The sequence below is a fragment of the Protomyctophum parallelum genome (assembly GCF_964188405.1).
Source record: "Protomyctophum parallelum genome assembly, chromosome: 22".
Classification (NCBI taxonomy): Eukaryota; Metazoa; Chordata; class Actinopteri; order Myctophiformes; family Myctophidae; genus Protomyctophum; species Protomyctophum parallelum.
In genome coordinates, this window is record NC_139714.1 from 684,387 (window position 1) to 708,432 (window position 24,046).

The 24,046-nt window shown below is 43.9% G+C and overlaps 1 long non-coding RNA gene across 1 annotated transcript in view; it reads right to left on the minus strand.

Annotated features, from left to right (window-relative positions):
- Positions 1-24,046, minus strand: part of LOC310853603 — a 762,466-nt gene that overhangs the window by 132,934 nt on the left and 605,486 nt on the right. The gene's annotated exons all lie outside the window — the stretch shown is intronic.

A 24,046-nucleotide genomic window follows, 5' to 3' on the forward strand; every position in this document is an offset into this window, starting at 1 on the left:
GCGATTAAACATGTTCTTCTGTTTATAATCTAAACACTGTGACACGTTTAAAAAGTGTTACAAATAAGTGTTTATAACTTAAACGCTTGGGTTTAGTGTGTAACGTAGTTGTCTGTTTTCCAGGTCTTTTCCAGGACTCCCAGACAAAACGGAACATTACGGTGGAAGACGAGGGATCTGCAGTGATGGGGAGAGAGACAAAGCGGAAGAAAGGAGGAGAGGCAATGAGAGAGGGTGTACAGGATGATGTTGGTAATGAAGGCGGAGAAAAAAAGTATTTGAGGAAACAATAGAGGTGGTAGAGGAGAACTTTTTGAGCAAAGGTGGAGAGAAGAAGAAGAAAAGAAAATATACTACTATAAGCCCTCAATGGGGGTTGGGTTTTTGTGCTAATTCGCTTATTTCCATCGAAATAAGTAGTAAAGTGTGCCGCTCGGGATACTATTTATATTTTGAAGAGAGGATATACAAAAAATATAGATTTTTGAGCGATGGAAATAAGCGAATTAGCATAACAGCCCATAGCCCAATTCAATTCAATGCAATTTATTGAGGGCTTATAGTAGGGGAAATAGCCAATAATGCACTCATACAAAATAACACCTGGACCTCTTTGGTGGGGACGTAACAACTACAAATAAAGGTAAGAAAGCCTTCTAGCATGGAATTCTCCTTTAACAAATACTGTACACTTTTTGGAAAAGGTTTTTCCTCCTTATATAATAATAATACCTGATGATCATGTTTTATTGTGTAAAAGATGGAGTTAAAGATGGAGTGGCACTCCATCTTTAAATTCACTGCCAGATGAAATACATAAATGATCGTGCAGTAATTGCAGACAGCACACACCCACAGACACCTGGAGAAGTTACACAATAGCTACTTTCTATTTCTCTGTCAATCTAATCATGCCAGGGGAGTGGATGCCCATTTTCCAGGCAAAGGCTGCAAAGCTCAACCGAGGTGACTCTTGGCGTTTGGAGTTTGACCATAGTATTGTGCTGAACAAACCACCTCTTGGCTGGAAACAATGTGAAAAGGATTCATTTGCATGGTCCGTGGCCTATGTACTTTCTTATTTTGTGTGTGTGTGTGTGGGTGTGTGTGTGTGTGTCAATATGTACAGCATGGTCATATGCATTTTTGTCAATAAAAACGTTCCCAAACGTTTCAGGATGTGACTCCCCAGAGGACCCCCTGACAAACACTTAGGCATTCAAGTTTGACATGGGTATTCACAAACTATAAGCTATCAGCTATTTTCACAATTTGGCCAATTTGGTATTAAATAGTAATTTCATTGTAACTGTATAAATGTGCAGATATCTTGTATGCACTAGCTTACTGTATTTTGTATATTTATATATTTTTTACTGTTGAGTGAGAAAGCAATGTTACACATTAAGCTGTAATCCCCTGGAGACCCCCCAACATAATGTGGGGGTCCCGACCCCCAGTTTGGCAACCATTAAAATCATGTATCAATAAAACAACAACAAATGCATTGATCCACCACGCCCTCTCTCTTAAAAAGGTTCAGCTGCTCCAAGTGCAGGAGAAGTTGGCCGTCGGGCCGGGCCATGGTGATGTTCTACATGCGCCTTACGGGCCGCCAGGGAACCGTCAAGGTGAGGCCTCTACGCCAGAACTGCAGGCAGTGCAGCGACGCCCCGATGGAGGAGCCGTGCTTCAACCCCGCCAGCATCAACGTCCTCCTGGATCACCTGATGGAGAATATCGGGGTCAAGTTCTACGATGAAATGCCAGCCAAAAAGTACAAAGAGCCCTTCAAAAGTGAGCTCAACGGCCCCCATGAGGAGTCCCACTGTGAGGCGTGTGAGCAGGGTGTGTGCATCAGAGGATTCTGATGGGCATACGATAGCCTAAGCAGCCGTAGCTTTACAACTGGGTCCCAAAGTCATTACACTGTGGAACTCATCTGCTAAATGCCTACATTGTGGGCTAAAATAAACGAGGACTTTAGAACTAGTATGCCTGATGTGTTAAAGCTACAGTAGGCACACCTTAGTTCTCTGCTTGATCAGATGAGGTGACACATTTAATATCGACCTTCAGGTAAAACAAATCGTGTCAATACCCAACACAGGATCAGGTCAAAGGTCATGACTCGACACCTAGACACAGTATATGTCTCAATAAGAGGAGCAGGGAGACCAAATACAAACGCCCTAATTGTATAAGTTATATTAACATGTTCTACCATACAGATTGGACAACATGACCATATATTCATATAGATACAGTACATATAGTACAGCACTTTGAGGAGGAGGAGGCCAGACACACGATGCAAACATGTATTTGAAAAGGTACAGGAAACCAACGCTTCCATCAAAACGTTGGTTTGCTGTCCCTTTTTAACCACATGTTTGCATCGTGGCTAAGAGTTGTGCATCATTGATGTTGGCCAGAAACCTGTCTCTGGCAGACACCTCTTATCTGTTAAATTTTTCAGTTTTTCGTTTTCGTAATTTAACAACCTAATTGGTCATACAACAGTGTCACAAAAGCATCAAAAGTAGCAGATCCACAAGCTCAAAACACGGCACAAATCAACACTTTTTGCTGATTTTGGACATGAGGTTTCCACCCGACAGACAGTATATGTTGCATGTTGTGTGCAGCTTTAAACTAACAACACTGTGATGAATGACACCTACAGTAAACACACACAAAACCTCACTATTTGCTGGGTTTGAAGGAGCACCCTGCACCCTGTTGAATAAAAGGCTCCACTGCCTTCCTTCTACCTGTTACCAGTCCTTCTCCTGAGAGCCTACAGGCTTGAGGTCATTTTGCTTAAAGGAAAGATATAACTGGTCCTGATTATGTAAATTAAATGTTTCTTTCAGGTCCTGGAAGCTCAATAGTACCCTGTTTTAAAAGAGTACAATATGCAGAGCCGCCATTCTCAATACAACCTCTAAACCTGTAACCTTTATTGAGAATTTTGACAGTAAAGATGTGATAGAAACACAATGTCTTTATCAGAACTCAGAAATAACATGCATTAACTGTGAAATTCCAAAGATGGATGATCATATCAAAGGTTATGACAGTGTTGCAAACAAAGATCAGCTGTGGAATGTTGTGTCATTTGTCTCATACATGCCTCTTAATTCTCAAATGCAAAACTATAACTGTCTGAGAACTAAATCCTCGTTAAGGACAACCATGAGATCCTTCCTGCAAGTCCTAAGTCCTGTCGACTGTAGTCAAGACATGTTCAGTACATTTTATGAAGAAAAAACTAAACAAGTCCATACATACATGTTAAGTATGTACATGGTAAGTATATTTTAGATTATAATTTGCGCTACTGAATACCTGAACTGAACTTCTTCTTCATTCAATATCCCACAATACAAAATCCCAAAATACAAAACCTAGTGCCTTTATACCAAGGGGCAGTCCCAATAAAATTAAACCACTATAGTGGTAAGAAAGGGAACTTTCAATCACTGATTATTCACATTAGAATAAGATGAAACAAAACAGACCATTACAAAATAAAGAGAAGGCATGGATAAGAGTTAAATTCTAAATGATTTTTCACACTGGCATTGTGACTTGTGACCATTTCTGCATCAACTAATAAAACAATATCGGTGGTTTCTAACAGTATTTATCCATTTCTATTTTCTATAATGTCCAGAGTTTAATCTAATTTATATAAATGCCTGTATCGTATTAGAATTGGAGAGGGTTAATAATAGCGACAAAAACAATGCCATCCAAGACATTTCGACAGAGAGACTTACAGCTACAGTATATCTTGCCCCTTATCCCTAAACGTATTCACCAATAGCTAAAATGGCTGATCTACAGGTTCACAACATTTGGATGTAGATTGGCTAGGTGAACTATTTTAAAATAGTAATGGAAAATAAGTTTAGGGATAAGAGGTAAGGGCAACTTTTTGATTGTGAACAGGTTTTTTTAAACATCAAGTTTGCTGAATTTCTCATTCATCCATCCATTTTCAACCACTTTTCCAGAGTCAGGTCGCAGGGGCAACGGTGGACTTCATCAAAGTAGTCATCAGCGAAGCACAGCATTTGGTTGACGGCGCTGAGGATCAGGATGTCACCGCTCTGGTCCAGCTCCAGACTGTAGTTCTTCACAGGAACCACAGGACAGAGGAACGCCCAGACGCTGGCTCGCCTCTTGGGCCTGCAGCAACACAGCTGGACTTTAGTTTAGCTCAATGCTTCCCAAACTGAGTGTCCCCCAAATTATTTCCAGGGGTCCCCAGATGATTAGCTTAATGTGCAACATTGTTTTCTCACTCAATAGTACACACACCAACATAAAGTGTATACAGGTCATCTGCACATTTACAAAGTAAATACCAAATTGTCAAATATTACGTAAGAAAAAGGCAAACATTGTGAAAATAGCTGATCTACAAGCTCACAACGCCTCACAGTGCATAGGTGTAGCATAGTTTTCACACTATTTATCTGTGTGGAACCGGGTCAAACTAAAATAATGTAATGCCTGAACTCCTACAATTCCAAGAGCTTGTGCAGGATGTTTTGAAGGGAAGATCGCTTCACTTCATGAAGGGGGGGGGCTCCGATATTTCCCTCTGGACATCGTTATCCAGGGGCCTGGAGTGGAGCTGGCCGAAGGATGCCTTGTGTTCGGCCCAGCCGCCGCGGCGAGGACAATCAAATCCAGCTGCTCCACTTTATTAGTGGGGAGGCCGGGACTGTCGGCTCGGGAGGCGGGGACAGTTTCATCCAGCTCCCACATCCTAGAGGGGGGCTAATGGGTGAAATTCATCTCTCTACTCTCTCAACAAGGGAGATACTAGCAGAAAATGGTCTGCCTCACTACTAAACATAAACTACATTATAATAAATGTAATGCAACAAAACTCTTATCATAACCGCAACAGAATTAGAGCAAGTATGGCCATATATATTCTAACCCTAACCACCAGTATAGTTACTTATCACTTGGACATTTGAGTGATCTGCATTTGTGAGTGATCTGTAAGTGATCTGTAATCTACAAAGACTTGTTCAATAACACTTTGAAATGTGTCTGTATTTGTGCGCAATGAACATTTGAATGTTGTCATATTGTCATTTTGTTTTCCTGTAATCAGTGTGTCATTGAAAATGAGAACTTGCGCTCATTTGGCCTTCCCTGAATAAATAAAGCTGAAATGAACATTATGCACGTGCCCACACACACACACACGCACGCACGCACACGCGCGCACACACACACACACACACACACACACACCCGTAGTCGTGCACAGCATACATTTTATATGCTTCAGTTAAGATAGTGAAAGTTAACTTCCCGTTAAAGTCCTTTATCCTATGTGAGGGGTGGGACCTTAGGACCTGGGAGCTCAGAGCAGGCAGCAGCAACAGCCTTTATATAGTAAGCGAAGCTCTCGTGAGAGCAGAGAGAGTCGCGTTTGTTCTCGTCCGTTTTGTGCGTGGTGCAGTCCTGGGTTGGCGTCATTCACCGGTGGCCAGCACCGTGCGCCCAAACTTTACTAAAAGAGGTATGTTACAATGCGGGTTATGCTTTATTTTGTTTGTTTTATATGTACTTATTACTGTCACTGCACTCCACAGTTTCTGGTGGTGCTGGGCAGTAGGACGGCTGGGAACCAGCAAAGTACTGTTTATGCACTGTAACAAGAGTCTGAGGTAGGAGTTAACTTATATGTTGTTTAATAGCAACCAGAGGTTTATGTATATAGCCTACTAGAGTTTATTGCATTTACCCAGCATGGTGTTTTATGACTATTGTCTGGTGATGTGTAAATAATATGATTTTCTGTATTATATTGTAGTGCCAGACAGACCCTGGTCAGCCCATGCTCCTGCCGTTTGGGTGTACATACCTCGGGCCTATAGGTAGGAAGATGGGCTTGCCAAGTTGCCAGTATATTGTATGTATTGTGTGTAATGATGATGGTGCTCAAGGAGTAATTCTATTTTTGTATATTGTAGGCTGACACTGGTGACGCACGGGATCGTGGTCAGCAGGCAGCCGCTGCTCTTTTCCTCCTTTTATTTTATTGTTAGTTCTTAGTTGCTACTCAAGTGCCTCACCTTAGTCCAGTCTATATACAGAGTCAGATCAAAGTAACTTCACAATGATGACCGTACCGTTCCCTTCTCCCCTTGTTTTGAGTGTGCAGTGTTTTAACAAAATGTAATTTCAGTGCTTTGTGCGCATATTAAGTCGCAGTGATTCTAACCTTTTGTAGTGTTCTAGTTTTATCAGTGTGCAGTGTTATCATTATTATTAAAGTCTTATTGTCCCCGGTCATTGGATGTGTTGGTACACAACCATGCAGTACTCTTGATAAACCTTATGCTGATATATTTAAATAAAGTGTTCAATGGTTGTACACACAAAAGCCTCTGTCTGTCTTGTTAACCTGAGTTTGGTCACCACAGTAACAGTAAATGTATAGTTGGTTCAGGGTCTCTCCCCTTAAAGAGAGTGGCGTAGTCACATTGATTTATCCCAAAGTATTATCAGTGTCCATCTGGTCACATTTGGCGTAGTCGGCAGGACGCAGAGGCTTTTTGTGTTGGTTAATTAGAGGCACTGAGATTGTAGAGCAACAGGTTAGGGTTGGAGGAAAAGAGCAGTGGTTGTCCAGGAGGAGAACAAGAGGACATCCACCGCCCTCTAGCTGCAATACCGTCCTGGTGCACTGTGGACATTCCTTGTGGTATTATTCACCTCTACCCAGGTTATCGACATTGTTGGGCTGTGAAAAAAAGTTCAGTAAAATGGCTGAATCTGATGAACAAATCAGGGTTTTGACTGAACTTGTTAAGCAGCTACAAGCAGAAAATAATAGGCTCAAAGACAGGGGTACTGAGACAGTGAATGTAGAGGCCCCTGAGCCATCTAGCCATGTAGCTGCTAATGGTGTCGGCAATAATCAAGTAAAGGAGCGGGTGTATGTTTATGCACCAACAGAGAGGAAATGTCCACGCTTTTCAGGAGTTATAGTTCAGGATGGTTTGACGGTGGAGGATTGGGTGGAGGAGGCGCGAAAATCATTGTCTGTGCGGCAAACATCCCCAGCTGAACAGGCAGCGTTCCTCTGTGATCTTTTAGACGGGGAAGCTAAAAGGGAAGTTAAATTTGGCTCTTCAGCAGATAGAACCAACCCTGACACAATTTTCACTATACTGCTTGACAATTTTGGTTGTGATCAAACATATGTGACGCTACAGAGACAGTTCTTTCAACGCAGGCAACAGGACAATGAGTCTATCCGTGAATTTTCACATGCTTTGTTACATTTGATGGAGCTGCTTAAATGTAAAGATCCACGTGGTGTTTCACACCCAGAGTTGGTCATTCGTGACACTTTCATTGAAAATGTACATGATGCTAAATTACAGCGTGAATTGGCTCACCTGGTTCGGCAACACCCGAACCAGTCATTTACTGAGGTACGCAATGCAGCCATCAAATGGGAGAAGCGAGGGCCCCCTACTAGTACACACAGAGCAAGAGCCTATTCTTGTGACTCCCATGCCTCAGGAGTTAGTCAAGGCGAGGTTGATACTAATGCCATTTCTGCTAGGCCCAGTGATGAGTTGGGGGAATTGAAGGAGTGTTTACGTAAACAGCAGGTCCAACTTGACGCCATTCTTAAACATCTAGGCCCCGCTTCCTCTGTCCCTAACCATGTTAATCCCCAGGACTTCCCCAATGGCAACAGGCCGAACCCATACAAGTTCCAGCCTGATGGTAAACCTATATGCATGCGGTGCAACAGAGCAGGCCATATCGCAAGGTTTTGTCGGGTTGACACTAGTGGGCTCCCAGGTGGGGTGGAGTCAAGGGGACAGGGCCAAAGGGTGGGGGTAAGGGTGAATGCCGTTGAGCAGCAGGAAAACTAGCGCCCTCTGTTGTTGGGAACCCGGCATCAGGAGGGGGTTTTATGGGTTCAGAACAGGCAAGTTTGGCATCCAGGCTAATTGGACGTTGCCCAGTGGTTAAGGTCATCATAGGGGGAGTGGTGGTGCCGTCCTTACTTGATACAGGGTCAATGGTAACTACCGTAACACAGGCCTTCTTTGAAGAACACCTTAAGCCCCAAACTAATGAACAGCTGAAATCTTGTAACTGGCTTCACTTAACAGCAGCCAATGGATTGGACATCCCATACTTGGGATATGTGGAGATGGATGTTGAAGTCCTGGGTACGGTCCTCCCACAGATGGGTATCTTGGTGGTAAAAGACTCTCCTGACCCAGTTTCCATGCGTCGAAAAACTGCTGTGCCTGGCCTGCTAGGAATGAACATCATCAGTGGTTGCTATTCTGTATTATTCAGGGAACATGGTAACAACCTCTTTTCTTCTCCTCTAGTCCAACAAGCTGGGAAGGAATGGGTGCGGGCATTGTCAGAGTGCCAACAACTGGAACTCCTCCTACAGACTGGCTGTGTGGGGGAAGCGGTGGCACTGCCAGGTCCGGCACTCCGCATACCCGCAGGCTCCCTAAAGTTCGTCCAGGCCACATGTAACCAAGGCCCTGGTCCGGCACTGGACAGTGTGATGTTGGAGCCCCTGCCCTATGGAAAAGGTCACCTCCCTGTAAACCTACTGATTTCCAGTGCTCTCCTCGCTGTTTCCAGGGGGACTGTCAACATCCCCATCGTAAATGTTGGAGAGGAAGACCAGTGGCTGAAACCAAAAACTGTGCTTGGGTCACTACATCTGGCCGATCTACACTCCCCATCCCAGTCGGTGCACGTGGAGGAGCAGTTTGAGGACCCGGACAGGCAGGTCGTCTTCATTCGCTCCATGTCGGCACATCCCCGCCCCCAGTCTCCCTCCCCCCCTCCCCCCTTCCCTGGTCTGAACGAGCTGAAGTGGCCTGACCTGCCCCCTGATGAGGCACAGGCAGCCAAGACATTGTTAACTAAGTACCAAGACGCATTCAGCCTCGCTGACGGGGAGTTGGGCTGTACCAACCTGATCCACCACGACATTCCAGTGACGGACGAGGCCCCAGTACGCCAGCGGTACCGCCGCCTCCCCCCCTCTCAGTTCTCACTGGTCAAGGCCCATATACAAGACCTGCTACAGCGAGGAATCGTGAGAGTGAGCTGCAGTCCCTACTCCTCCCCCATCGTGGTGGTCCAGAAGAAGTGTGGGGATATACGGCTGTGTGTCGATTACAGACAACTCAACGCCAAGACGAGAAAAGACGCCTACCCGCTGCCACGCATTGAGGAGTCGCTGGATGCCCTTACAGGTGCCAAATGGTTCTCGACCCTCGACTTGGCTAGTGGTTACAATCAAGTACCAATGGCAGAGAAAGACAAAGAGAAGACAGCCTTCTGTACCCCGTTTGGCCTCTTTGAATTCAACCGGATGCCATTTGGACTGTGCAACGCACCAGGCACCTTCCAACGCCTGATGGAGCGCATCTTCGGGGACCAGAGTTTCCAGTCACTCCTGTTGTACTTGGATGACATTGTCATCTTTTCCACAACCTTCAGTCAACACCTGCAGCGGTTGGAGATGGTCCTGAGTCGACTCCAGCAGCACAATCTGAAACTGAAGATGTCCAAATGTCACTTCTTTCAGAAGGAGGTTAAATATCTGGGCCATGTCATCTCCTCTGCCGGTGTGGCCACTGACCCGGAGAAGACCAAGGCAGTAGCAGAGTGGAAGCACCCCTCAACTGTTACCGAGCTCCGTTCCTTCCTGGGATTCTGCTCCTATTATAGACGCTACGTGGAAGGATTTGCCAAGCATGCTGCTCCACTTCACCGGCTGGTCGGAGAGTTGGAAGGAGGCCCCAAGAAACCACGGTCAAGGGTCAGTGCCAAGTTGGAAGGACATTGGAGTGCACACTGTGAACAGGCATTCCAGACACTAAAGAACAAGTTGGTCACTGCCCCTGTCCTGGGATATGCCGATTTCAAACAGCCCTTCATTCTGGAAACTGATGCCAGCCACCAGGGCCTTGGTGCAGTACTCTCCCAAGAACAGGACGGCGTACGCAGGCCAATCGCTTTTGCCAGTCGGGGACTGAAGCCAACGGAGAGAAACATGTCAAACTACAGCTCCATGAAATTGGAATTTCTTGCCGTGAAGTGGGCAGTCACGGAGAAGTTCAGAGAATACCTCCTAGGAACGACCTTTACTATATACACAGACAACAACCCCCTGAGCTATCTCCAGACGGCGAAGTTGGCAGCTGTAGAACAACGGTGGGCATCCCAGTTGGCCAGTTTCACCTTTGACATTAAATACCGCCCGGCAAAGCCAATGGCAATGCTGACGCCCTTTCCCGCCAACCAAACACCACAGTGCCCCAGTCCCTCCCGGCCATGGTGCCTGGCTTCTCCGTCCCCCCACAGGTGGCCAATAACCCTATACCGTGCCTGGTGGGGCAACCACGGCTTACTGTCAATATCATGGCCGTGGATGCAGCTCCAGTGCGGGAGAAGGCTGACCTGCAGGCCCTGCAAGCCACTGACCCCGTGATTAAACCATTCCTTACCTACTGGAGGAGAGGGCGCCCCCCAAACAAAGTGGAACGGACAAGGGAATCCGACCAGGTTCTGGAGCTCGCTCGGCAGTGGAAGAGAATAAGAGAGAAGGACGGTGTACTGTACCGAGAAGTACAGATGCCCCCAGGCCGAAAGGCCGTGCACCAGCTGCTATTACCAAAAGCACTACACACTGAGGTACTGACCAGTCTACATGACAACCATGGCCACCAGGGGGCAGAGAGGACAACAGCCCTTGTCCGGGAGAGGTGTTACTGGCCCAACATGCGCCTGGACATTGACCAGTGGTGTAAAGAGTGTGAACGCTGTGTCATTGCCAAAGCAGTACGGCCATCAGTCAGAACCTTTATGGGACACCTAATGGCCTCCAAACCATTGGAAGTGCTAGCCATTGACTTTACCACGTTGGAGAGAGCCAGTGATGGGAGAGAACACATCTTGGTCGTGACCGACGTCTTCTCTAAATTCACTCAAGCATATCCAACGCCGGATCAAAAGGCCCACACGGTAGTTAAAATTCTGACTGAGAAGTGGTTCTACATCTACGGGGTCCCTAAACGGATCCATTCGGACCAAGGCCGGAGCTTTGAAGGGGAACTACTCAAACGCCTCTGTCAGCTGTATGGCATAGCAAAAAGTAGGACGACCTCTTACCACCCAGAGGGAAACGGACAATGTGAGAGGTTTAACCGCACACTTCACGACCTGTTGCGCTCCCTCCCAGGTGAGAAGAAGCGGAAGTGGCCCCAAATGCTCCCCCAGTTGCTGTTTGCCTACAACACCACGGTCCACCAGTCAACTGCTCATTCACCATACGAATTGATGTTTGGCCAGAAGCCCCAGCTGCCCGTGGACTTACTACTGGGACGAGCCGATGAAGAGCCAGCTTCTACTACCCCAGAGGATTGGGTGAAAGAACACCAAGAGCACCTGGCCACCGTGTATGTGGCGGCCCGAAACCATCTGGAGGCAGCTGCTACAGCCAGGGAGAGGCGTCAACCCCCCACCACCACAACCATTCTTCCAGCCGGCACCCTAGTCTATCGGAGGAACCATGGACCAGGACGACGGAAAATTCAAGACGTGTGGGAATCGACAGTGTACCAAGTGGTGCAATGCCTTGACGAGGTCGGTACAGTATACAAAATCCAGTCCCGCAACAACCCAGAACAGCAGAAGAACGTCCATCGCTCACAAATAAGGCCGATCACGGAAAGAGGAGCCCTGGTGTCGGAACCACTGGCAGTGCCCACCCCACCCAGTCAAATGGATGACATCCCCCCCCTAGGAAGTGAAACTGAGGACGACGATGACAGCAACAGCAGTTATTCGTCTGGTTTTCTCCCAATTGTCATGGAGACAAATCCGACCGCAGAATGGGAGCCAGACCCCCCGCCCCCAGACTCACCATTGTCCATTCCAGAACCTCCAGAACTCTTACCGAGCAGTCCACATCCCCCCGAAAGGTCTGAGACAACCCCGCAGCCTCAGGAGCTGGTGGGTGTAAGGCGCACACACAGGACCACTGCTGGTCAACACTCTAACCCATTCCACCTACCCCTGCCCTTGGCCCAACCCACCCCACCCCCCTCAGTGCACTCCCAGCAAGTGACATTCAGGCCAGGGGACTAATGTCCGTTATGTTACCGGGACGGCAACCTTTTAAAGTGGGGGTGTATGTGAGGGGTGGGACCTTAGGACCTGGGAGCTCAGAGCAGGCAGCAGCAACAGCCTTTATATAGTAAGCGAAGCTCTCGTGAGAGCAGAGAGAGTCGCGTTTGTTCTCGTCCGTTTTGTGCGTGGTGCAGTCCTGGGTTGGCGTCATTCACCGGTGGCCAGCACCGTGTGCCCAAACTTTACTAAAAGAGGTATGTTACAATGCGGGTTATGCTTTATTTTGTTTGTTTTATATGTACTTATTACTGTCACTGCACTCCACAGTTTCTGGTGGTGCGGGGCAGTAGGACGGCTGGGAACCAGCAAAGTACTGTTTATGCACTGTAACAAGAGTCTGAGGTAGGAGTTAACTTATATGTTGTTTAATAGCAACCAGAGGTTTATGTATATAGCCTACTAGAGTTTATTGCATTTACCCAGCATGGTGTTTTATGACTATTGTCTGGTGATGTGTAAATAATATGATTTTCTGTATTATATTGTAGTGCCAGACAGACCCTGGTCAGCCCATGCTCCTGCCGTTTGGGTGTACATACCTCGGGCCTATAGGTAGGAAGATGGGCTTGCCAAGTTGCCAGTATATTGTATGTATTGTGTGTAATGATGATGGTGCTCAAGGAGTAATTCTATTTTTGTATATTGTAGGCTGACACTGGTGACGCACGGGATCGTGGTCAGCAGGCAGCCGCTGCTCTTTTCCTCCTTTTATTTTATTGTTAGTTCTTAGTTGCTACTCAAGTGCCTCACCTTAGTCCAGTCTATATACAGAGTCAGATCAAAGTAACTTCACAATGATGACCGTACCGTTCCCTTCTCCCCTTGTTTTGAGTGTGCAGTGTTTTAACAAAATGTAATTTCAGTGCTTTGTGCGCATATTAAGTCGCAGTGATTCTAACCTTTTGTAGTGTTCTAGTTTTATCAGTGTGCAGTGTTATCATTATTATTAAAGTCTTATTGTCCCCGGTCATTGGATGTGTTGGTACACAACCATGCAGTACTCTTGATAAACCTTATGCTGATATATTTAAATAAAGTGTTCAATGGTTGTACACACAAAAGCCTCTGTCTGTCTTGTTAACCTGAGTTTGGTCACCACAGTAACAGTAAATGTATAGTTGGTTCAGGGTCTCTCCCCTTAAAGAGAGTGGCGTAGTCACATTGATTTATCCCAAAGTATTATCAGTGTCCATCTGGTCACACTATATTGTCGCCGTAAAGAATGTAAACCTGCGTGAACATTTTGTGTAGTCTTTAGTGTGGATGTCTGACAAAGAACTCCATATATGGGAATAAAAGGACTATTAGTAGGGCTATTAGTACTAGTTAGTGCCGCGGAGAGGGCTGTGTTCACCTTCACCCTCTGCACTCTGATAGTAAGAAAAAAAGCATACCAGTGAATTAAGTATGGATCAGTTCCAACTGTACCATTTTTGACACTATATAGTAGGCTATATCAGACTGTATTGTATTGAAAGCTGAAGAAAATTCTAAGAATAGCACCCTTGCGCATGATTCTTATTTGACTTATCTAGGTGTTTTGTAATTAAGTGGACCAGTGACAACCCCTCTGTACCGCAATCCTTTTTATAAGCAAACTGACACCCGGGTTGAATTTATCTTTTATAACAGTATTCTTTCAAGTGGACGGACAGACGCACACACAATCCTGTTAACTTTGAAAGCCAATGTTAGCCAATTAGGATGGAATTATGAAATATCGGACAGATCCGTCTTGAACACTTGACTATAGAGATAGGCATCATAGGCTACTGTAACGATTTGCAGGATTTTTGGACAGAATCTGGAGGAGTAGCCTAATATATAAAAAAATGTTTTACAAAAATCGGCCTCCTGGTGGTGCTATAACAGGCCGTTCATCGTTGGCATCCATTCCAGGGAGTGTGTGTGCAAAATTTGGCATCGACCGGATTAACAGTGCCGGAGCTGTTAACAGACGGACATTATTAATATTAGGCCTATTATTATTATTATTTACAGGCGGGCGGACGGACCGTCACGGACGGACCGTCACGGACGGACGGACGGACGGACGGACGCACGCACGCACGCACGCACGCACACACACACACACACACACACACACACACACACACACACACGGACGGAGTGCAAAACATAGGCTACTCTCTCCCCATGCCTTCGGCCTGGTGGAGATAAATCTATTAGGTCACACAATCTGGCAACAGTGCACTGCCTGCAGTGCTTATATTAAAATGCAGTAGGCCTACAGTACGTGTGTGTGTGTGTGTGTGTGTGTGTGTGTGTGTGTGTGTGTGTGTGTGTGTGTGTGTGTGTGTGTGTGTGTGTGTCAATATACAGCATGGTCATATGCATTTTTGTCAATAAAAACAAAAGTTCCCAAACGTTTCAGGATGCGACTCCCCAAAATAAGCATATTTGAACTGAGGACCCCCACCCTGACAAACACTTAGGCATTCAAGTTTGACATGGGTATTCACAAACTATAAGCTTGTTGATCAGCTATTTTCACAATTTTTGACAATTTGGCCAATTTGGTATTAAATTGTAATTTCATTGTAACTGCATAAATGTGCAGATATCTTGTATGCACTAGCTTACTGTATTTTGTATATTTATATATTTTTTACTGTTGAGTGAGAAAGCAATGTTACACATTAAGCTGTAATCCCCTGGAGACCCCCCAACATAATGTGGGGGTCCCGACCCCCAGTTTGGCAACCATTAAAATCATGTATCAATAAAACAACAACAAATGCATTGATCCACCACGCCCTCTCTCTTAAAAAGGTTCAGCTGCTCCAAGTGCAGGAGAAGTTGGCCTTACGGGCCGCCAGGGAACCGTCAAGGTGAGGCCTCTACGCCAGAACTGCAGGCAGTGCAGCGACGCCCCGATGGAGGAGCCGTGCTTCTCCCCCGCCAGCATCAACGTCCTCCTGGATCACCTGATGGAGAATATCGGGGTCAAGTTCTACAATGAAATGCCAGCCAAAAAGTACAAAGAGCCCTTCAAAAGTGAGCTCAACGGCCCCCATGAGGAGTCCCACTGTGAGGCGTGTGAGCAGGGTGTGTGCATCAGAGGATTCTGATGGGCATACGATAGCCTAAGCACTGCAGCCGTAGCTTTACAACTGGGTCCCAAAGTCATTACACTGTGGAACTCATCTGCTAAATGCCTACACTGTGGGCTAAAATAAACGAGGACTTTAGAACTAGTATGCCTGATGTGTTAAAGCTACAGTAGGCACACCTTAGTTTTCTAATTGTTTTCTAATTTCTAATTCTAATTGTTCTAATTTACACTGCACTTTATAAACCTGCATGCTTACCTAGTTTTCCTCATTTCTTGTTTTAAGAAAGCTGCAGTATGTTTGAATTAGTGTGGCTAATATCTAGTTTAATTCAATAAGTTGAAGTACTTGTGCATGAGGCGACTTGCCATTATTCTTTCACATTCACTGTCTTACATGCATAGTGATGAATAAATCCACATTCAGACGTGTCTAATGCATTTTATTAAAACAGAGAAACTATTGTGCTGAACAACACATGATGAAGTTGACAGTAAATATATATAACAAAAAGACAGCACTATAAAATCACTCCGTCTTCATATTTAATGTTGAGATAAATATGCAGTGGAAACTCCAGTTTAACGAGGTGGACTCCACTTGGTTGCTTCATATTCCTATCAATAGTTTAGCAGAGTGACGAACCCACTAGCCACGTAAGCAAGTCTTAATGCTATCTGCATGATGAAACCCTTTTACCCAGGGAGCCACAGGCCCATAAGCTCAAGGAATAGAGATTAACCTGTGATGTCATGATGACATACTTTTTATTTGTGTTTTTGAGGGGCGCCCTCCTATATACAGGTTTAATTTGTTTTTAGTTCAATGTTCAAGGGTGAATTTACGTCATCTTGTCCTTAACACAAACATTCAATGACATTAACAATAAAGTTATTTAATGTTTGTTTTGACACCATTTGTGTTACATCACCTAATCATAGCAACATGAGTTAGACTTTAATATATTAGCGCCCCTCACTTCACACAGTAAATGGGGCTGGTCAAGGTCTCAGGTTCCAACTCCGATATTTTTGATTTTCCCTCCTGGACCCCCCTGGGGTTTAAGAGGTTAAAGTCCACAGAATGAGAGCTCTGCTCTGCCGGAAAGATCGCGAATTTGGCCATTTTTGTCTTTTTTTTAATAGGCTACCAATAAACCATAGACAACCAATATAAGGCAAAATGTCATCAAAAAGTATATGTGACATATGTCAAACTAGGGGGTTTTCATGATTCTGAATCCATTCCAAGCATTTGCACAAAAAACACTCCTTGGCCTAAGTTCGGCCATATCCACTTGCCCAAATGTGCCCAAAATAATGTGCTGCATCACATTATGATGACGGCTATGGACGTTTTTAGGCCAAGGAGTACTAATGCTTGGAATGGATTCAGAATCATGACAACCCCCTAGTTTGACACATCCCATGCTACTTTTGAAATTTTGTTTTTTGCTTCTGGGGGTCCCTGGAACAACATATTTTTAGATGGGGGTCGGCAGCCAATTACAGATAATTCTGGGGGTCCTTGACATGAAATACAGTTAATAGCACAGGCAGACTCTTCACATACTAGACTCTAGTAACTAGAGCATGTCTGAAATAAGTGTCAGAGCTGAAATCCATACAATGAGAAAAAAAGAGGACAAAAACAAGACCTGAGAACTATTAATGGACAGCTGATTGGCCATTGCGGTAGACCCATTGGAATGTAAATGCGTGCCTTTCAGCCTTTGTATCCTACTCATCTGGCAGGTATATCTCTTCGAAAACCTTTAGTGCTACGATTGTGCACTAAATGAGGCAGAATGTTTTGTTTGTGTAAAAATGTTTATTTTACACAATGCAATATTGAAGCAATGTTATGGTGTGTCCTGTAAGTCCATGTGGGCTGGGCGCCTTTGGTGCATGACACAGAAATAAATAATCTATCTCTATCTCTATCTCTGTGCGCGGGGATACGACAATTAACACATCTTGCCTGCCCAAAGAATTCTTGGATACGCCACTGGCTTAAACATGTAGCTAGGTGTAATGTTAGAGACCACAGAAGTGAACCTTTCAAGCCTGTTTTCTCAACTCGCTGTTTTCTGTTACTCCATAACTCCAAAACTGGTGGGCAGTCCCTCAGCCAAATTTGGTCACATTTGAGCAGCTGTGTGTCTTAGCACTGTTTATCCACTGTCTCTCAGCTGTTTATCTGACCTAATCAATCAATATACTCTGATGTGACTCTCATGTGACATGCAGGCATGCATGTCATTCTCTACCGTATTTTTTTCATCAGAATAGAGGGACGAAAACAGTAATAGTTTTGTGTGTGTGTGTGTGTGTGTGTGTGTGTGTGTGTGTGTGTGTGTTTCTGTGTGTGCATGCGTGCGTTCGTGCAACTCAACTCAGGAAAACATGTACAGTAATAGAAATTTTAATGAGGATCACACTTAACTATAGACTTTACTTACATATTAAGCCATTATCATTATATTGCCAAACCATGGTTACATATACACTATAGGGCAGGAGCCTATCTCCTGTTTATGTAGCGTGAGGCAGTGCGTGTTCAGCCCCTGGACATGACTATAGGTCGCAGGGATTTACCGCGGATCCTTGATGCTGAGTGCCAAGCAGGGATGCCATTCAAAGGGCTTTATTGGCATGAGAAAACATATGTTTGCCAAAGCAACAGTGGAACAATACTACAATCAAACACATGGGGGCCAATCAATGACAAAAAAGGGGGGGAAAATGACACCCGTGTGAAGTGAGGGGCGCTCTTATCATCATGTTGATTTGCTTAGACAAATATTACGTGCATTCTGGGCATTGGGCAATCAACAGCACTCAACTAGAAAAAGTATTGACGCTTTTCTGTTTTGCACTAGATTGTAGATGTGAATCAGCAGTTTGAGCACCCACCAGCAGATGTAAAATAAACATGGGGCATGAAAGATCTCTGCAGATGTTTCGCTATAAGCAATGCAATTCTGCGCTGCATCAGCTGTAGCCTTGAAAGTGGGACAGTAGCTGTCAAAATCATCTTTCCATATCCCCGATTTTGCGGAGATAAAGCTCTCTTCCTAATAGCTTGTACTTGCACAAGCCTCGTCTTTCCATTCGTTTTCCGTTCAATTTGTAGTCGGCAAACGAGTAATTTTACAAACGCAAATCGTGTGAATTGTCATTCACACCGTTCAGCTGTGGGATCAGAGAGAGGGGGCTCTCTATGACGAGACGTTGCAGTATGACAGTCTGGTACAGTATGGTACAGCATTGCACAGAACAGTATAGTACAGTATAGTATGGTACCGTACTATGGTACCGTACTATGCTACAGTACAGTACAGTACAGTACAGTACAGTACAGTACAGTACAGTACAGTACAGTACAGTACAGTACAGTACAGTACAGTACAGTACAGTACAGTACAGTACAGTACAGTACAGTACAGTACAGTATGGAACACTACAATATGGCACAGTACAGTATTGTACAGTAAAATACGGTACAGTACAGTATGGTACGGTACAGTACTGACTGCAATGGGAAGTTCATTCCATAGTTTAGATTGGGAGTGAGTCTGTAGTTCTGACTACAATGGGAAGTTCATTCCATAGTTTAGATTGGGAGTGAGTCTGTATTCCTGACTGTAATGGGAAGTTCATTCCATAGTTTAGATTGGGAGTGAGTCTGTAGTTCTGACTGCAATGGGAAGTTCATTCCATAGTTTAGATTGGGAGTGAGTCTGTATTCCTGACTGTAATGGGAAGTTCATTCCATAGTTTAGATTGGGAGTGAGTCTGTAGTTCTGACTACAATGGGAAGTTCATTCCATAGTTTAGATTGGGAGTGAGTCTGTATTCCTGACTGTAATGGGAAGTTCATTCCATAGTTTAGATTGGCAGTGAGTCTGTAGTTCTGACTGCAATGGGAGTGCTTCACATAAAACAAACAACAAGCAGCGGAATGCCAGAAAACAAAAAGAAAGTCAGTACAAGAAAAAAGTAACTAATGTATTAAAGTCTGTCTCATGTTGATCAGGTGATGTAATGGTGATGTAAAACAAACGGTGCAAACACAAACATTAAACGCCATTAACAATAAAGAGACAATATGACGTAATGAGGCACATTATGACATACATTTTCCCTTCATTGTCAATGGTGTTTACTAAACAAACATTGAACTAAAGACAAACATTAAACCTATGTATAGGAGGGGCTAGCACTCCTCAAAAATGGTAGGAAAATGTGTAACTGAATGTGAATACAAAAATTCTGAATCCCCCCCACCCCTTTTTCACCTCACTGTATATATGTTTCTTTTCCCTTTTTACCTCCTTTATGATGAATTCCTGTTCTGTTCTTTGACTATATAAAAGTGTCTATTTGTATGTTGTTCATCAATGTTTTGATGAATTGAACAAGGTGGACCCTCTCGTAAACAAGTGTAATGCTTAATTGGGTCGTCCACTCACAGTTAACAGTCTTTGTATTGAGTTTGTGCTTGAAATGTACTGTTCTGCAAACTGTTAATAAATATTTCAATCAATCAATCAAAACTCAAGCCTCTTATCAGACCCAGTGTTACATTTCTACATACAGGTTTAATGTTTGTTTTTAGTCAATTGACAATAAAGAGAATGTAATGTTTGTTTTGACACATCATACATCATTTTACATCATACCAAGCTATACCGAATTCCCTCCTCAATGTTGTAGGATCATAAGAGCGCCCCTCACTTCACAGAGCCTGATCAGAGGCTTTTGTGGTGGTTTTGGACAACCATGTGTCCGACCGACTCAAGGCCGGACACTGCACTCCCTGTGGGGGAGGGGGGGGGGGGGGGGGGGGGGGGGAGTAATCCAACCGATGGATAGCGAGGACACATCATTGATATCAAATGAGAGAAGAATATTCAGATTTATTTTTTCGTTTTTGGGGGGTTGGCCTTAGCGAGGTAAGCAAGCAACATTATTTCTCCCGGTTTTTGTACGGAACGGAAGGGGGGGGGGGGGGCTTTCAGAGTAAAAGCTGCCATATCTGCACGGCACCACGAGCTGGTATTTTGAAAGAAATCCCGGCGCTGATTGTTTAAGGGGCCCCAGTCAGTGTCAAGTGACTTTAAAAGGCACATTTCACCACTGGAAGAAACTGCACTCAATATTAAGTATTTGTATATTATAACAGTAGCACAATGTTTGACTAGGATTGCTGAATTCCTACAATGCCCATAATGCTTTAGTACACTTCCCCTCCTTGTGGAGAGGGGGGAGGGTTGCATGGAGGGACTTGGTAGTCCAGGAAGGAAGTGAGACCACATTTTCATGGCAGGTTTTTGGTCATGAACATGGCAAAATATCAAAAAAGAAAAAAACATTTATTACACACATATAAACCCCAGGAAAGTGTTTCTTGTGTCCTAAACATCATTAAAATAAGCTCTGGTTGCCAAAGGGGTGAAGTGGACCTTTAACGTAAAAGCCACTGAAGGGGCTGCAATGGGGAATACCAAACAACTCGTCCCTTTACCAACTCGCCCCTGGTGTACAGCTGGTGGAACTACGCTGCCTGGTATTCCTAAAGTAACCTAAGTAAATTATGCTCAAACAGTTAAACCTTTCCTTATTCCTAACCTTAACCTCAGTAAAACTATGCCTAAACCTAACCCTATACCTAAACTTGACCCCAGTAAATCTATGCCTAACCCTAAACTTATTTCCAACCTTATTCTCAGTGAAACAAAATAAAGAATAGAGGGCAATGGCAAATCGAGTGGCAAAGTGAGTTTAACGTCGTTTAATGCAATAACATTGGACTTTTCTGTTTGGATGTATGGGGTCTATTGGGCTGTCAAGGCCAGAAAGTAGTTTTTTGGCACTCAGTAGACGTTCCCGCATAACCTCCTGGTTTAATGACGATGTCACGTGCATACCCTCTATACAAGAACCGTGGCACCTCGAGGTTCTTGCATGAGGTTTCCACCGAGGTTTCGGCGTGAGGTCGGCGGAAAGGAATCGAGGGGCGAGATGGTTTAGGGGCGACCGTAGCCTACTTGATACCGCAATGCGGGTCTGTGCTTCATATAGGCTATGTGGCTTCATGACACACCACTCAGGACCAGTACAGAGATTTCTACTTTCTGCACGGTGCCAACATAATGAGACGTGAACAACTATCTCTGTCTGCATTTTGGATATTGTGAAGTGTATGATCTCATGAGTCATGATACTGCAGTGATTACTTGCTTAATCAGGAATGCACATTTGAAAACACTGCAGCCTCCATTGTATCCCTTTAAGCTTTCTGATTTTAAGTAACTGAGGGAATTAAGAGGTATTCTCACTGAACGTTAAGCTTTATTCTAAGATAGTTTGCACACCAGACAGTGCTTGTGTTTTGTCAACTCCAAGTCAACTTGGCATTATTATACTATGATTTTGTTTATAACAATATGCAGCTAAAATATAGGCCTACTGTATTTGCAATATCTTTGATGGTGTGACTTCTACCTGTAAACTGCGTTTCAATTCTAGCCTTAATTTAAGTGCTTGTAGGTGGTTTTGTCCATTTAAATTATACTTCATTAGAAGTGCTAATGTTCTCATACACAAACCTCCACTTAAATGCAATACAGCATGTTTATAGGACACAGAAAAGTCAATGAGAATACACTGAAATGGAGAATATCAATACTGATGGTTGCTAAATATAAAGTCCTCAAGAATTACATTATACACATAAACTATTTTACTTTTATTATAATGTAAATGGCTTTAAAAGCTATCATGTTCGCTTGTCTCCCCCTGGTGGGCAAGTACTGCAAATTGACTTCTTTCATTACCACCCATACATTGTGAATTATCCTGTGGGAGATTCCATATAATCTCAAAAGACAATGTGGCAATGCAGTGATTCACACATCAAGTACTATAGCTGCAGTCTCTGGCTACTGATACCATCATAACACTGCTATTAATTAGTCATAAGTTCCACTACAGAGAACACTACATCACTAAGAAAATCTTAGTCATGTAAGTCATGTAAAACCATTTCATTCAGTTTAATAGAATTTGTGTGAACAGACCAACCGATTGGCCAGACATGTTGCTAATCTTCCCTTATCACTAGTGTTTATTTCAGGGAGAACATTGAGCAAAGCTCAGGTCAGCTGCAGTGCAGTGTTTTATTTCCAGACATGTAGTATATTACTGCAGGAATGACATGGATTTGCATAAAACCATAATGTCAAAGAAGGGATCATGATACTAGAATGTTTGACTTTGATAGTCAATATAACACCACGTTTTAAAAGGTGATTATAGAGCTTTTGTGTTACTTTAACACAAACTACTAGTCACAGGTCACATAAAATGTGATGTTGAAATTTGTTCTGCGAGGCTCACCATGCCTGGCATGCAGGCAAGCCGCTGTGCCTGGACACACACAGCAAGCGGTGGTCATTATTAACCCATTTTTTGGGGGGGAACCCCTTTTGGTGTTTTAAGCATTACGTTATGCTTTAGCTGTTGAAAAATAGCAGATCTACAAGCTCATAGCACCGTGCCGCACTATGAACTTGTAGGTCTGCTATTTTTTTTTAATCGTGAAAATGTGGCGCAAATCTTTGAATATATATTCTTTCAGAGCGAACGTTTTTAACTCAAATATTTGCTTCATGGGAGGGTCCATGGATTTAGAAGACATTTAAGAATCGTCCTCAGGTCTAAATGGGTTTTAAGGTTATTTACTGTAGAGAAGGAAAATGCCACACAAAGATCTTTAGCCAATTTATTGAACACAATGAAGTTATTTTGGATCAGACATGTCTGAGGTACATTATGTGATTCATTGTGGTGGTAGAAAAGGGAGTGTGGCATAAAAACAACTGGCAGTCCCACATCCTCTCGACACATGAACAATAATGAACAACTTACTTCTGGTGACTAAAATGTGGACTGAAATAAGTACCTCACAAAAAAAATGGTAAAAAAAAAAGAATGAAAAGAAAGGGGGGAAAAATGCTTCACTTAGTCCAAGGCACTCATCTTAAAAATGTCAAATTCAAAAGAAAGAAGGGGGACATTCTATAGGAAAAGAAAACCAATAATATAGATGTTTTCTGTCTTTGAAATACAAACTATACCGTCACCTTCTCTGATTTAGCACCAAATGAGACATGGGAAAACAAATTTGTAGAATACCGGTAGTCACCAATGAGTGATCACTTGAATTTGTTTAGTGGATTCAAAGAGGTACCATCATGCCTCTCGTCCAGGAAATTAACGTAACCCGTCCAACAAATTCAGAGTCAAGAGATGAACCCCACCCCCCGCCCCCCAGAAGAAGAAAAAAAACAAAAACTGCCCAGTTATGATGAGGTAATGCAAGATGGAATCTCGCTCTTTCTGTCCAAGGAACCCGAGGTACACAAACAACACAGGAAGCAGCAAGAATATCAGATAATAGGAATATAACAGACAATAATTGAGAATAAACATGCTATTCAAAAAAGGACTGCGGACACAAGTGCTTCTAGTCCCAGACCAAACCTCTTACTTGCCCTCCAGTACGCACAAGGCAGAAAAGCAAGGAGAACGTTACATTTTCAAAATGTCATAACATAGCAGCACACTCAAGTGAATCACAATAAGGCAACATAATCTTTGTGTCTAGACTAGAAAAAGAAAAGCTTAATAGCAGCAAGAGGAAGATGTCTATAATAAACACTTTGGAATTAT